The sequence below is a fragment of the Arachis stenosperma genome, chromosome 10 (genome assembly GCF_014773155.1).
Source record: "Arachis stenosperma cultivar V10309 chromosome 10, arast.V10309.gnm1.PFL2, whole genome shotgun sequence".
Classification (NCBI taxonomy): domain Eukaryota; kingdom Viridiplantae; phylum Streptophyta; class Magnoliopsida; order Fabales; family Fabaceae; genus Arachis; species Arachis stenosperma.
In genome coordinates this window covers 72,667,385-72,683,903 of record NC_080386.1, presented here as the reverse complement: position 1 = coordinate 72,683,903, position 16,519 = coordinate 72,667,385, and positions in this window count along the sequence as shown.

Below are 16,519 nucleotides of genomic sequence, written 5' to 3'. Positions count from 1 at the left end.
AATTTAATTTATGAATTATTCCATGTTACAGATAATTATTTGAATTGGTGATATTGAGGTATTTTCAGTTTATTATTGCTCTTGTTAATTTATGATTATCATTGTTTACGATTTGAAGATATTTTACTCTAGCAATTTACTTTTTCCCCTTTTGGTTCTGATTAAGAATTTAGTAACTCAACAGTTATTAAACTCAACGTAATTAATAATCGTTATCTTACTAATTGAGCTGAACCTGAATAATCCCAACCTTTTCTTAGGAAATAATTAGGATTCAAAGGTCAATTTAATTAGCCCCTTGACTTTCCTTTGCCCTGGTAAAGGTTGACCAAGTGGAGTTTAGATTCAACTTTTATTATAGTTGAGAGAGATAACTAAGTTAGACCTCTAAATTCCCTTATCTTGCCAAAAGTTGTTTTACAGTTATTATTTATTTTTAATTGCCGTTTAATTCACTCATCATTTAAATTACTTGCTTCTCACCTTCTAAACCCCGATTACAACCTTTATAACGAATAATAAGAACATACTTCCTCGCAGTTCCTTGAGAAGATGACCCGAGGTTTGAATACTCGGTTAACAATTTCTAAAGGGGTTTGTTACTTGTGACACCCAAAACGTTTGTATGAAAGGACTTTTGAAGGTTTAGAAACTATACTTGCAACGAGGATTTATCCGCAATTTTCTAGACCACATAAAAGTTCTCTCATCAAAATGGCGCCGTTGCCGGGGAACTGCTAACGTGTGCCTTATTATTGGTTATTGTAAATATTTCTCTTTTGCTTATTTAATTATTTTCATTTTTTTTCCTTTTTATCTTTATTTGCTACTATGAACTTTCACCCCTCTCGCTTTGAGTTTGGTTCTAATATTGTTAAAGGAAATAGAAGTTACAGCAGGATTGTGCATCAAGGTCAGACCAATCAAGGATGGATGGAACCAAGAGGATCTAATCAACCATTTTGGCAGCAACACCCTCCGAGATATCCTGGACAAAGACCATTCTACCACTCATACCCAGCTGAAAGACATGGTGGACAACCTTATAACTACCAACAAGCTCCACCCCGTGCATATGAACCGTCCTTTCAACATAACCTCGAACCACCACACTCACAAGCTTCTCTTCACCATTCGCCATCATATGATCCTTCCTTACCCCAATACCAATCCAATCGTTCTCAGTCATCACTACTTCCCTATGTATCATGTCTAAGTCCAGCAAACCGCGAAGCAGAGGATCGCCTAAAAGAAACAGTAATTAAATTTCAAACAACCATTCAACAACTGGAGCAAGCACTAATCCAATGGGTCACTAAGCGCTCAAATATACAAGGATCGACCACAGCTCCATGTGGACAACCTGATGAAGAGCGTAGCATGAAAGAAATACTAGAGACTCCAGTGGACAAGGCAGAGAATGAATTCGTACTAGAACAAGTGGAAGAAGATGTCATTGTTCAAGAAGAAGAGTTGGTTGAAGATCTAGGCGATGCTGAACTTCCTTGGGAATCCAGAATTGAGGAAAACTCCGTCCAGGATGCTACAGTTGATGCTAAGGAAGATACTGTACAATCTCCAAGGCAAGTCGTTTATGAGGAATCAGATGGAATAATCCAAGAAGCAAATTCCCTTGATGATGATATTCACAAGTCTAGCTCTCTTGGTGATGAACTTGCATCCGCAAGTGAATTCTCTGAAATCGAAGAATCTTCCCCAAGTGAATATGAAGATGATGCAGAGTTGGATTTCTCTCAACCTCCAATCTATGACTTGAATGATGAGGAAGACATAGAAGACTTTGACCAGGATACAGATACAATTGAAGATCTTTGCAAGGAGGTGGAAGAATTCACAGAAGAGCGCAAGGAAACGGAACTTGCAGAACCACCAAAAACACCTATCCCAAGGCCATTACCACCTAATACAAGCTTCAAGTGGGTACAATCCTTAACTTATAATTTTACTTATTCACTTGAATATGGTTTGCTTGAAACAGATGGCCAGCTTAGAGCTCTCTGCGGCTTTAAGAGTAAGAGAGAATTGGCTCGTGCCCAGAACTGGTGCACCAGGTTCAATAAGGCTCCACGCTTCACCTCGAAGTACACGGATTGGTATCATGCTCAATTGCATGGATCACGGAAAAAGTTTGGTCGCCACGGTGAGATTCTACTTTTTAACCCGCCCGAATGGAAACTTACAAATTAAAACAGAGGCGGATCTAAAAACACAGCTTGGAATCATGGATTATACTCTGACATTCGTCATCCCGGGAGGCAGAATATCTGTTTGAAGCTGCTCAGAAGCTTTACATGTCTAGTTTGGGACCCCGGAGGCTATTGGCATTCCAAGCACTGGTGGAAATTTTTGGATGAATTTAATCATAAGCCACCATAACAGGATACTCTTCCAATCTCCAACTTAAGGACTTTAACTAAAAGTGCTAGGTGGGAGACAACCCACCATGGTATGGTCGCTTCTTTTTCAATTTATTTCTTGTTGATTGCTTTCCTTTTTCTTTCTTCATTTTAATTTATTAAACCTGGAATCATGCATAGCATTCATGTTAATCATTGCATTCTGCATTTTTCATGCATAAAAAAAAAGGGTTTGCACGACGCGACCGCATGCCCCATGCGATCGCGTCATATTGCGAAAACACCACCCGCGCGACCGCGTGACTCACGCGACCGCGTAATATATATATATCGGCGTAAGGATCCAACAAACAGAAAGTTGGGCTGGAATCATGCGGCCCTTGTGCGTTTCGCACAAATTGGCCTACGTGATCGCATGCCCCATGCGATCGCATCACTTACCTAACCCCAATACCACGCGACCGCGTGAAGCGACGCGATCGCGTCGCATAGATTTCATATCACCCCAAAAAGGAGACTGAGAGTTGCGCTAAAACGGCGCTGGAGTCGTGCGTTTAGTACGAATTCCAGCGACGCGATCGCGAGACCCACGCGATTGCGTCAACCTTCTTTCCCCCTCTCATGCGATCACGCGCCTCACACGATCGCGTCACTCCCATTTTCGCCCCAACCACGCGACCGCGTGCCCCACGCGGCCGCGTGGATTCGAAATTATAACCCCCCAGCCACGCGAACCCTATCAATCGCGCAGCCCCCCACCCCCAATCCGCTTCTCCCTCTCTGCTCCCTCTCCCTCCAACTACCACCCAACCACTACCCAGACACCACCGCCACCCCGTACGACGCCGCCCCAACAACCTTCCCTCCCTTCTTTTCCCTTCCTCCTCTTCCCCTCCCCTCTCCGCCACTGCCACCGCGAGCACTGCCCACCACCGTGCCACCCACCCAGCTGCGCCCCCTGTAACACCTTAATATTCAAATCCCTATGCTCGAGTCATAAGTCAATGATATTACGGTGGTACGACTCTCAGGTGGATTTTTAATATATAAATATAGGTAATTTCGAAAGGAGTATTAATCGAGGAGCCTGAAAAGAGTAGAAATAAAATCGCGAAGACGCATCACTCACATTTCGACAACGAAAAGTTAAACTGTGAAGCCGAAAGCGATATACGGACAAGGCATAAAGGAGATTAAGAGATAGATAATGGATAGATATATATAACATAAGTAATAGCCACTAGTCGCGACCCACGAAGTTTAGGCCTGCTAGGGTACAGTATGAAAGTAGTTGACAACAGTATATCCTAATCTCTCCCAAAGGAAACATAAAAGCCTCTATAGGCAAGTTCCAAAAAAGTTCAATACATAATATAATCTTTTCAAAACAAAGGTGGAGAGATTCTAAGCAAAACACAAAGTAGAGAAAATAAATATCTTCGCCGTCTCTCAGACGAACCGCAGCTCACTTCTGAGCACCTGAACCTGTATCTGAAAAATAAGAGATATATACGGAATGAGAACCCCGGGCCCATGGGTTCCCAGTACGGTAAAAGTGCCAAATAAATACAATGCACTGCAATAAAAACTCACTAAGCATCCTAAACTCCTTTTCACCAAGTATCCAGCCTAGAGTCTCACTAATCCATGAATAGGCAACTGTTGTGAGGGGATACTAAATCTAGTTCATGTTACCCATGTTTCCCAACTCGCTGATTCTTTCACGAATCAGACTCTGAATCATAAGCAAAACCATCACCAGTTGTTCTGCCTCAGCAACTCTATATCAATACATCATACCCTCGCCTGGAACTAGTGAAATCACATCACTGCGTCTACCCAGGGGGCTCAAATTATCTCATTCAAAAATCATCATCATCATGCAATCGCATCATCAATTCATCTCATCAAGAACAGCCCTCAACATCCACCGACACCAACATGAGGGATCTCTCAGTTGTACAAACACAAGCAATACAGACAAGTAATACACAATTAAGGTACAAGTAGAACAAGTAGCACATAATCAGGTAACATAGCATATATGATGTAAAAATCCAAAACAAATAGGCAAACCCAAACAATTCAAACATATGCAAATGATGTATGCCTGCCCTATGGCTGATGATATCATCTGTCGGTTATATAGCCAACCCGACATGTCCTGGTAGCTAACCATGGACAGAAACACCCATCGCGGAGCAAGTGAGTTTGAGCTACAACCCCATTGCTACTACCCGCTCAACCCAGAGCCAGTGGAATAACCACTACTGCGGCTACTACCCAGGCGGGTGTTTAACAGCTCAACCTGGAGCGAGTGGATTCACCACTACTGCCGCTACTACCCAGGCGTCACAATCTCTGACCTGGAGCAAGTGGGACGAACCACAACCCTTGCTACAGCCCAGGTATCTTAAGCATTAACCCGGAGCAAGCGGGACGAACCACAACCCTTGCTAATTCCCAGGTATCTCAAGCATATATTCAATCAATCTCAATTCATATTATCAATCCTCATTGTTATCAAATCTCAAACATTAACCTGGAGCAAGTGGGACAAACCACAACCCTTACTACTACCTAGGTATCACAAATACATTCATTCAAAACTCCATAATTAAACTCATTTATCATAAACATCCTTTTCCGTCTCATACCCGGAGCAAGTGGACAACGCCACTGCCTACTACCCGGGGTCACACATCACATTTCAACATTTTCCATTATTATCCATTTAACACATTCATTCATTAATCATATATGCATTTATACTCAGTCATAATCAATAATGGCTTTGCCGTAACCCGGCAATAACTCAGCCATCCGGCTCATGGTTCAATCAAGAACCAGCCATTTATCAATAAATATAGCCCTTCGGCTCATGGCATACACGGTACTTCCACCGTCATCCTCCATATCTCATATAATCATCGTTGATCATCATTGATCATAATTTTTCCCCTTACTTCACTCGCAAGTTACCACATCCCCTAACTCTTTTCTCATTGATATGCATATCATAATGATTTAATACATGAGGGGTGAGATCGGAGGCTTAGAAGTATGAGATTTATCTTTTAAAACTCAAAAATCAACTTTGGGATGAAAACAGGGCCACGCGTACGCGTACTCCACGCGCACGCGTGGATGGCCACAAAACTCATCGGCGCGTATGCGTCATTCACGCGGACGCGCGGATTGAAAAATAGACAACGACGCGTACGCGTCAGCCACGCATACGCGTGGGTACACTTGCGCCCCAGGCACAAGACTGGCACAACTCTGGCACAACTCTCGGGAAAATGGCTGTGCATTGGGTGCAGCGCATCGACGCGCACGCGCACACCACGCGCACGTGTGGATGGTGCCTTTTTGAAGAACGACGCGTACGCGCCAAGTGCGCCTACGCGTGGAGGGTCATTCTGCTAAAAATTTTCTAAGTTAAAAGCTGCAGAATTCACAAATTCAACCCCCAATCTTCCGACGGACATAACTTTCTCATTTTAAATCATTTTTCGCCCGTTCTTTGAACGGCATGGACATCCCGGATCCAATTTCACTTCTAAACAAGTTTGGCACAAAACAGAGATCCAGAGTCCAAGTTATGTCCCATCAAAGTATGCCCAAAAACCATGTTTTCATACAAAACCACAAGGTGCCCTTTTCAAAACAAGCCATTTTCAACCCTTTTTAAAATCAACCAAAACATGCTAGTTTCAACCCTTTTTGAAATCAATCAAAATATACCAAAATCAATATCAAGACTCCTCAACTCATACATTAACACTTTACCACGATTCACAAATCATCATATAATCATTTTTACCCATTTCAAACAAATGGCTAAATTACAAACACATCAACATGTCATACATCCTTCCTCATCTCAATTTCCAACAATACTATTTCCAATCAACCATCATTATACATAATCAATATCATACTCACTATCACGTGGTTTCACCCACAAATCAACCCTAATCATTCCTCAAGCATATATCACAATATATATACCTCTCATGCATCATCATACCATCAAGACATCAATAATCATAGTCACATATATGACCACATAATATTTCTCAACCAAAACCAAACATACCTCATCTACATAATTTCACCCAAAATTACCAAATTCCACACTTCAACTCCTCAAACATTATTATTTAATAATCAACCCAATCATTCGCATATTCATTATCTGAAATTCATCCAATCACTTGTGTCATCATACAATGCACACATCAGCTTACCTTCCTTACCTCTTTCCGGCCTCCGGCCCAATTTCACAATTTAAATGCATAAACCACAAATCAATACTCATTACCCAATACATCAATTCTCAATACACCAAGCATACAAGGCCACACAATTCTCAACCAAATCATTAATTTGCATTACATACCAACTATGCATATTGGCACCAACTATTTACACAATCCAAACTTAATCCTAGGGGCATCTAGCCTAGGAATTCTCATCACACCACACGGTACTTAAATGAAACTTAAACCGTACCTCTTGTAGCCAAATCAATTGAGCCTCTTCTATGAAAGTCTCCACCAACCCTTAGCTTCAAGCCTCACCAAAGCTCCACAAGCAATACCAACCTCCCAATTGTGCATCAAAATCACCAAATACACTAACATAACCAATATCACATTCATACATCAACTTAGGGCTCATAAAGATGATAAATCACAAGGGTTTGAGCACTTCTTACCTCAGCCCATATGAAGTAGGGATAGAACCCACTTAGAATCCATGTTGGAGTATCCCTAAACACCCAAAATCACAAGATTTCAATACTAACTTCCCAAAAACGTGTAACAGTGGGGAATTTCGAAAAATGGGCAGAGATGAATGGAATACTCACCACAAAACTTAGATAGAATTGTAGAGGATGAGAAGAGCGACGCGTGGCCGCAAACGGCTCGTCAATGGGAGCTCCGTAGCTCAAGTTATGGTGATTTGAAGATCAAAGAGAGTTAGGTTTTCTCTCTTCTCTTCTCTCTTCTCCATTTCAGCGCCCCAACCTCTCTTTTAGGGTAAAATGAGTTGAAATGCTCATAACTAATGTTTATATATGTTAGGTCTTGGGCCCACTTAGACCCAGTTCACTTATTTTTGTCCGTTGGCCAAATTTTGGACTAAAACCTTTAAGATTAGCCCTCCAAATCGCACATTAAATATTTCTACCTCCCCTAATCATAATTCCTTATTTCTTAATCCTATTTACTCATAATCAATTTTCTCAACTGCAGTACCAGACAGGCCTCAGCCGGTACTGCCGGTCAAAATTCCACTGCGCGCTTTTACGCAAAAATCTATGTCTTCCGACTCGAAAAGAATCACTGAATCCAGATATCATATTTAAATCATCAAATTCCAATTGCCAAATCTTTCAACCATATTCGTTCCTACTTAACTCATTATTTAATTAATTTCGGTTAGACCGGGTATTACATTCTACCCCCCTAACAGAAATTTTCGCCCTCGAAAATTCCATCCATCACTACGAGTACGCGCACATAGTGTGCCTTTATATCCAACGCATAACAGTTCCAAGGTCTTTTTACTCTGCACGCTTCCGTTGCCGCGCTCTGATTTCTCTATCCCTGAGGGTCTCGGTCGTTCGTTCAACGCCGACCAACATCCTCGTTCCTTACTTTTAACGTCTCGTCGACTCACACCTTATTAAATCTCGAATCATGTCATCAATAAGATTGTCATCATCGTCAATCATAGCCATTATCCCACATCACTATAATCAATCAAAGCTTTCTTCGTTTTTAGAATTCAATGAGTTTGGACTAACAAGCTGACAAACTCTTAAGAATCCGCTTTCCTTTAATAATTTATAAAAGCTTTCGAGACGCATTTCTTTTGTTGAAGTTACTCTGATCAAAAGTCATTTCCAAAAATATAACCAACACTCCTTCAAATTCTTGAAAAAAAAAAATTCAACAGCACCTCCCCAAAAATTGGAGATTACCACCTGTCACGGGTTCCCTCAAACCAATCTCAGTACCGCATCAGCATTACAATTTAAAGGTTTCCAAATGATTCCTCTGAAACCGATCATTACAAATCTTGATCTAAATCCAAGGTCACCATGACCAAACATCATAGCACTCATCTCTCGAACACGACAACTTGCACTCAATCATCATCTACATCCGATTACGCATCAATGATAATTTCCTCATCCGTTTCAAAACCATCAAGGCTCACATCCGCAATTAATTCCAATTATCTAGAATCATTATCTGCATAAGCTCACTAAACCTTTAAGTACTCAAAGCATAAAGCATTTCTAATTATACCACACGTTTCCTTATTATTACCATACTATGCTAACGCTTTAGCAAGCTTCCGCTATGCCACTTTGATTTCTAGTCAAGAATTAGCTCCATCACTTATTTCCTCAAGTACCCAACCACAACTTAGCATAGCTGGTATTTCAAATCAACGTTTTCAAATCCATCATTTAGAAATCAACCAACTACATAACAAACACAACACATCATTCTCAATAGAAAATCATTTACATCACAGGCATTTATCCATTTGTATTAAGGTAAATCCCTACTCGGACCATCCGGTTTGCTTCTCAGTCTAATATTAAGCTCGACAGTCCCAGTTCTACTGTACATGCGGTATTATAAAATCATGCACTGTCCTTTAAGCTTGATGATAATAATTACCTCAATCTTACTGTCGCAATCGGCCCGTATCCTGACTCTCTCCTTGTTGGCGATTTCTTGATACATGCCCTGGTAACCCGCACTTGTAACATACGCCTAACCCCAATCGGCACAGCCTATTTGGGTGATGACTTCCACATCTCTGACAGCTCAAAACATCAGAAGTAGCCGCTGCCTGTTTTCCCTTACCGTTCCTTTGGGACTCCTCACTCGTCGCAAAGTTATTCCGTCCTTGGGGAAAGTGTTGTATGTATCCTCTCCCCTTAAACTCTTGACCTCTTGTTGGATATTCTTGATTGTGCTCCCTGCGGTGGGGCTCCCGACGGTCATTCTTCGCCTCAACAGCCTTTCTCACACATTCTTCAGCAATACGGCTCTTGTTCACAAGTTCGGAGAAGACCCTAATCTCCATCGGTCTAACGGAACTCAGGATTTCACTTCGAAGTCCTCCCTCATACTTAATACACTTCCATTCCTCAAAGTCTCCCGGAGCTCCCTGACTCATGCGGGAAAACCTGAATAGCTCCTCAAATTTGTCTGTATACTCAGATACGGACATAGCACCTTGCTTCAACTGCAGTAACTCCAATTCCTTGGCTGTTCTGGCGAAATTCGGAAAGTACTTCTTATAGAATTCCACTTGGAAGGCATCCCAAGTGATAGGATCATTCCCCTGTTGTAGGAGACGTCGAGCCCCTTGCCACCAATGCGATGCTTCTCCCGTGAGCAGATAGGTAGCAAATTCAACACGCTGCTCTTCAGGCACCAACTGCACTTGCAGTGCTCGCTCCATGGCCTGAAACCAAGTATCAGCTTCAGTCGGATTGGTGGTTCCCTTGAACTTAGGTGGATTAACCTTTAAGAAAGTTGCCAGTGTCATCGGGCCCTGAGCTTCCCTTCCGCCATTGCCATTATTGTTTATCTGTTGCCCAAGAGCCTCCGCAGTGGCTTGCATAGCAGCAGTCATATTCTCCAACGCCACCATAAGGTTTACCGGGTTATTCGGGTTGACTTCCGGTTCCTGCGTGCTAGTACGATCTCTCTCACATCCCCGACCGGGTCCACGAGGCGCCATCTGGTTCCTATACACACCAAACAATCGATATCAAGTTGATCAGTCTCAATATCGGAAGTATAGTGCTTCAAAGTACCAAAGGTACACTCATGGACTTCATGCTAGATGTATCAGTTAGATACCTGATGAGCGGATAATTTATACGCTTTTTGGCATTATTTTTAGTATGTTTTTAGTATGATTTAGTTAGTTTTTAGTATATTTTTATTAGTTTTTAGTTAAAATTCACTTTTCTGGACTTTACTATGAGTTTGTGTGTTTTTTTGTGATTTCAGGTATTTTCTGGCTGAAATTGAGGGATCTGAGCAAAAATCTGATTTAGAGGCTGAAAAGGACTGCAGATGCTGTTGGATTCTGACCTCCCTGCACTCTAAGTGGATTTTCTGGAGCTACAGAAGCCCAATTGGCGCGCTATCAACGGCGTTGGAAAGTAGACATCCTGGGCTTTCCAGCAATGTATAATAGTCTATACTTTTCCCGAGATTTGATGGCCCAAACCGGCGTTGCAATTCAGCCTCAGAATTTCGAGCGTTTAACGCTGGAACTGGCAAAAATTGGAGTTAAACGCCCAAACTGGCATGAAAGCTGGTGTTTAACTCCAGAAAAGGTCTCTACACATGAAAGCTTCAATGCTCAGCCCAAGCACACACTAAGTGGACCCAGAAGTAGATTTTTACGTCATTTACTCATTTCTATACACCCTAGGTTACTAGCTTACTATTAATAGGATCTTTTGACATTGTATCTGTACCTCATGACACTTTACACGTTTCTTTGTGTACCTTCCACGGCATGAGTCTCTAAACCCCATGGTTGGGGGTGAGGAGCTCTGCTGTGTCTTGATGGATTAATGCAATTACTACTGTTTTTCATTCAATCATGCTTGCTTCCATTCTAAGATATTACTTGTTCTTAAACCGGATGAATGTGATGATCCATGACACTCATCATCATTCTCAACTATGAACGTGTGCCTGACAACCACCTCCGTTCTACCTTAGATTAAGTAGATATCTCTTGGATTCTTTAATCAGAATCTTCGTGGTATAAGCTAGAACTGATGGCGGCATTCAAGAGAATCCGGAAGGTCTAAACCTTGTCTGTGGTATTCTGAGTAGGATTCAATGATTGAATGACTGTGATGAGCTTCAAACTTCTGAAGGCGGGGCATTAGTGACAGACGCAAAAGAATCACTGGATTCTATTCCGGCCTGATTGAGAACCGACAGATGGATAGCCGTGCCGTGACAGGGTGCGTTGAACATTTCCATTGAGAGGATGGGAGGTAGCCATTGAAAACGGTGAAACCCTACATACAGCTTGCCATGGAAGGAGCCTTGCGTGTTTGAAGAAGAAGACAGTAGGAAAGCAGAGGTTTAGAAGACAGAGCATCTCCAAAACCTCAACCTATTCTCCATTACTGCAAAACAAGTACTTATTTCATGTTCTTTTGCTTTTCACAATCAATCCTGATCATTTTTGATATCCTGACTAAGAGTTACAAGATAACCATAGCTTGCTTCAAGCCGACAATCTCCGTGGGATCGACCCTTACTCACGTAAGGTATTACTTGGACGACCCAGTACACTTGCTGGTTAGTTGTGCGGGATTGCAAAAGTGTGATTGCAATTTTGTGCACCAAGTTTTTGGCGCCGTTGCCGGGGATTGTTCGAGTTTGGACAACTGACGGCTTATCTTGTTGCTTAGATTAGGACTGTTTTATTTTTGTTGGTTTAGAGTCTTTTAGTTGAGTCTAGTTTCATATTTTAAGTTTGGTGTCAATAGCATGCTTTTGTTTTTCTTTTAATTTTCGAATTTGCATGTCTTCAGTCCCTTTTTGATCCATAAAAATTCTAGGTTTGGTGTCCTCTTTGTGTTTTTCCCTTAAAATTTTCGAAAATTAGTGTTTGATTTTCTAAAAATTTTAAGTTTGGTGTCATTTTGTTGTTTTTCTCTTTCTTCTTTTCAAAAAATCAAATCTTTTTTCATAAAAATTTTTCAATCATATCTTTCTAATTGCTAATCTCAAAATCTTTTTAATTAACTAATTGATTCAGTTTTCAATTTGCTTTGATCTTATTCTCTTTTAATTTTCGAATTTTTATTTTATTTTTCTCTTGTTTTATTTTATTTTATCTTTTTCGGATAATTCAAAAAAAAAAAACAAAATTTATCTGTTTGCAATCCATATCATTTCCCTTTATCCATTATGGACCTAAGTGGGATTGATCAGTCCAGAAGGACTCTGGGGTCATATGCCAACCCCATTACAGCTGCATATGGCAGTAGCATCTGTACACCTCCCATCAAAGCAAGCAGCTTTGAGCTAAATCCTCAACTCATTATCATAGTGCAGCAAAATTGCCAGTATTCCGGTCTTCCACAGGAAGAACCTACTGAGTTTCTGGCACAGTTCTTACAAATTGCTGACACAGTACATGATAAAGAGGTGGATCAGGATGTCTACAGACTATTACTGTTTCCATTTGCTGTAAAAGATCAAGCTAAAAGGTGGTTGAATAACCAACCTACAGCAAGCATAAAGACATGGAAACAGTTATCAGACAAATTCCTGAATCATTTTTACCCTCCAAAGAGGATGACACAGCTAAGGCTGGACATCCAAGGCTTTAAACAAGAGGATAATGAATCCCTTTATAATGCCTGGGAGAGGTATAGAGGTACGCTAAGAAAATGCCCCTCTGAAATATTTTCAGAGTGGGTACAGTTAGACATCTTCTACTATGGGCTTACAGAAAAAGCTCAGATGTCTTTAGACCACTCAGCTGGTGGATCTATACACATGAGGAAGACAATTGAAGAGGCTCAAGAGCTTATAGACACTGTTGCTAGAAACCAATATTTGTACTCTAGCAACGAGTTCTCTCCAAAAGAGGAAGTCATGGCAGTAGTCACTGATCCTAATCCTCAAGAACAGATGATTGAGCTTAATCAACAATTGCTCCTGATGACAGAACAGTTAGCAGAATTTAAAGAGATGCTCCATGAAACTAAAGTTGCTAACAAGAACATAGAACTGCAGTTGAATCAAGCAAAACAGCAGATATCTAATCAGATAACAGGAGAATGTCAAGCAGTTCAACTGAGGAGTGGGAAGACACTGAACAACACCACTCAAAAGAGCAAAAAGTCAAATATGGAACAATTGACAGAGGATAACCAAACCACTGTTCGAAATCCCTCTGAGGACAGTAAGAGCCCAGAGAGGAATGCTATTGGCGTTCAAACGCCAGAAAAGGAGGGAAAGCTAGCGTTAAACGCCCATTCCCTGCCCAGTTCTGGCGTTCAAATGCCAGAAAAGGGGGAAAAGTTGGCGTTTAACGCCCATTTTCCACCCAATCCTGGCGTTCAGATGCCAAGGAAGGATCAGACACCTGAGAGTGCTGACAGTAACCCCTTGATGAGCAGATATTTTATACGCTTTTTGGGGGTAATTTCATGTAGATTTTAGCATGTTTTACTTAGTTTTTAGTTAAATATTATTAGTTTTTAAGCAAAAATCATATTTCTGGACTTTACTATGAGTGTGTGTATTTTTCTGTGATTTCAGGTATTTTCTGGCTGAAATTGAGCAAGCTGAGCAAAAATCTGAGTTAGGCTGAAAAAGGACTGCTGATGCTGTTGGATCCTGACCTCCCTGTACTCGAAATAGATTTTCTGGAGCTACATGAGTCCAATTGGGGCGCTCTCAACGGCGTTGGACAGTAGACATCCAGGGCTTTCCAGCAATATATAATAGTCCATACTTTGCGCAACGATAGACGACGTAACTTGGCGTTGAACGCCAAGTTCATGCTGCTGTCTGGAGTTAAACGCCAGAAAAACGTCATGATCCGGAGTTGAACGCCCAAAACACGTCATAACCTGGAGTTTAACGCCAAGAAAGGCCTCTACTCGTGAATAGCTTTAGTCTCAGCCCCAGCACACACCAAGTGGGCCCCAGAAGTGGATTTCTGCACCAATTATCTTTGTTTACTCATTTTTTTTTTAAACCTAGGCTACTAGTTTACTATTTAAACAACTTTTACAGACATTTCTTGTACCTCATGACATTTTCAGATCTGAATTACATACTTTTGACGGCATGAGTCTCTAAACTCCATTGTTGGGGGTGAGGAGCTCTGCAGCGTCTCGATGATTTAATACAATTCCTTTGTTTTTCATTCAAACACGCTTGTTCTTTTCTAAGATGTTTATTCGCGCTTAATTATGAAGAAGGTGATGATCCGTGACACTCATCACCTTCCTCAATCCATGAACGTGTGCCTGACAACCACCTCCGTTCTACATCAGACTGAATGAATATCTCTTAGATTCCTTAATCAGAATCTTCGTGGTATAAGCCGGATTGATGGCAGCACTCATGAGAATCCGGAAAGTCTAAACCTTGTCTGTGGTATTCCGAGTAGGATTCCGGGATTGAATGACTGTGACGTGCTTCAAACTCCTGCGGGCTGGGCGTTAGTGACAGACGCAAAAGAATCAATGGATTCTATTCCAACCCGATTGAGAACCGACAGATGATTAGCCGTGCTGTGACAGAGCATAGGAACGTTTTCACTGAGAGGATGGGAAGTAGCCATTGACAACGGTGACACCCTACATAGAGCTTGCCATGGAAGGAGCCTTGCGTGTGTTGAAGGATTTCAAGGAAAAGTTGAAGTCAAAGGACAAAGCATCTCCAAAACTCCAACATATTCCCCAGTACTGCAAAACAAGTAACTCTATTGTTCTAGTTTATCTTTCCAATCAAATCTAATAATTCCAACTTACAATTTTAAACACTTTGACTTCTTACAATTAAATCCAAATAACCTTGTTGACATCCTAACTAAGATTAATAAAATAAATATTGATTGCTTCAAACCAATAATCTCCGTGGGATCGACCCTTACTCACGTAAGGTATTACTTGGACGACCCAGTGCACTTGCTGGTTAGTTGTGCGAATCACAAATTCGTGCACCAAGTTTTTGGCGCCGTTGCCGGGGATTATTGAGTTTGGACAATTGAAGGCTTATTTTATTTCTTAGATTAGGAATAATTTATTTTTGTTGTTATAGAGTCATCAATTTCTGATAGGATAGTTTATTTTCCAAAATTTCTTTTCAAAAATATTATTTTTCTTAATTAATTGTTAATTTTTCGTGAGTTTAGTGTCTTATTCTAAGTTTGGTGTTAATTGCATATTTTATATTTTCTCTAAAATTCTCGTGTTTAGTGTTCTTGGTTCTTCCTTGATTTTCAAGTTGTTCTTGATAATTGGTTATACCCTTTGGAACCTTTTTCAAAAATAATTTTTCTTGGATTAAATCTTGTACCAAACTCTAAGTTTGGTGTTTTCTTGTTAAGTTTTCTTTAATTTTCGAAAATTTGTCTTGGTTTTCTAAAAATTTTAAGTTTGGTGTTCTTTCTTTTGTTCTTGGTGTTCTTGTGAATCTTTAAGGTGTTCTTGAGTTTTTCTTGTGTCTTGATCTTAAAATTTTTAAGTTTGGTGTTCCTTGGTGTTTTTCCTCCAAAAATTTTTGAAAATAAGGAGCATTGGATCTAAAAATTTTAAATCTTGTGTCTTTTGTGTGTTTTTCTCTTTCATCATAAAATTCAAAATTCAAAAAAAAAATTTATTTTCTAACCAATTTTAAAACTACTTTTTCGAAATTTTTAATATAAAATCCAAATTTCAATTTCAAATTTTTCGGAAAAATTTCACAAAGTATTTTCAAAATATTTTTTTTATATATATATTCCATTTTATCTATTCCACTACTATAAAATAAATAATTATCAACATATAAATTATCCCTTGTATTCCATCATGGAAGTAAGTATGAATGGACAAGACAAGAGGACTCTGGGGTCATATGCCAACCCCACTACTGCTTCATATGGGAGTAGTATCTGTATACCCTCCATTGGAGTTAGTAGCTTTGAGCTGAATCCTCAGCTCATTATCATGGTGCAGCAAAACTGCCAGTATTCTGGTCTTCCACATGAAGAACCTACAGAGTTTCTGGCACAATTTCTGCAAATTGCTGATACAGTACATGATAAGGAAGTAGATCAGGATGTCTACAGATTATTACTATTTCCATTTGCTGTAAAAGATCAAGCTAAGAGGTGGTTAAATAACCAGCCTAAGAACAGCATAAAAACATGGAAACAGCTGTCAGAAAAATTCCTGAATCACTATTTCCCTCCCAAACGGATGACACAGCTAAGGCTAAACATCCAAGGCTTCAAACAAGGAGATAATGAATCTCTTTATGATGCCTGGGAGAGATACAGAGAGATGCTGAGAAAATGCCCCTCTGAAATGTTTTCAAAATGGGTGCAATTAG